Genomic DNA, 883 nt, shown 5'->3' with positions numbered 1-883 from the left:
TTTTAGTTCATCCTAGGTTCTACAATTAGTTTCTTATTTCTTAGTTTGTTTGATAATCCATCTTGGCCTTGGTCTCTCTCATTGTTTTTGCACAACTCACAATGACTCTTATGGAGACAAACTCTCCTTTTATTTATGTTGAAATGAAGACTTGAAATACATGGCATTTTCTTTCTTGTAAAAAAAAAAACTCATAAAGACTTCAAACAGGAATTAAAACTAAGCATAAAATATAAACTATCCTAGCATGGTTATTTATTCAAAGAGTAAATAAAGCAAAAACTTAAACAAGATTTCAGAAATTAGAAAGTGTCAACCATGGAACTCAACAATCTTGAGCAGCTTCATCTTTAGTTCATTGGCCCTTTCCCTTTGTCCTTCTTCTTGGAGGGAGAGGAGCCACCTTCATCTGGCTTGGAGGAACCTTCTTGTGCTTTGGCATCCTTGGGCTTCCAAAATCCTGTCCTCCTCATATAATTCTTTTCATCTTCCTTATGTTTGGCTAGGATTTCCTCTTGTCTTATACTTAGCTCTTCCATTCCTTGCATGAAGGTTGGGTATCCTGGGTTTAGAGCGGCTACAGCGTTACACAAGTGATTCAGCTTTGCTTGTGTGTTGATGTCATAATGCCTCCTGGATATGGTTCTGGCATCATAGAGATGTCTGAATTCGGCCAAGTTCCTCTGTTTCCATTTGCCTTGCTCTACTATTTTGTCCAGTGTACTTCGCACCTCTCCCCAGTCAAATTGTTCTTGCTGCTCCTTCCTCATAATGCTCCCAATTCCTTTGGAGTTGTTGAATATTTTGGTTGACTTGGCTCCATTGTTGTTGTTGAGTTTCTTTGAATTGATTGACATCTTCCCTCAAGTGGTATAGGTCTCCC

Source organism: Arachis hypogaea, chromosome 16 (genome assembly GCF_003086295.3).
Source record: "Arachis hypogaea cultivar Tifrunner chromosome 16, arahy.Tifrunner.gnm2.J5K5, whole genome shotgun sequence".
Classification (NCBI taxonomy): Eukaryota; Viridiplantae; Streptophyta; class Magnoliopsida; order Fabales; family Fabaceae; genus Arachis; species Arachis hypogaea.
The sequence above is the reverse complement of the archived record's forward strand: the minus strand, read 5'-3'. Positions refer to the sequence as shown.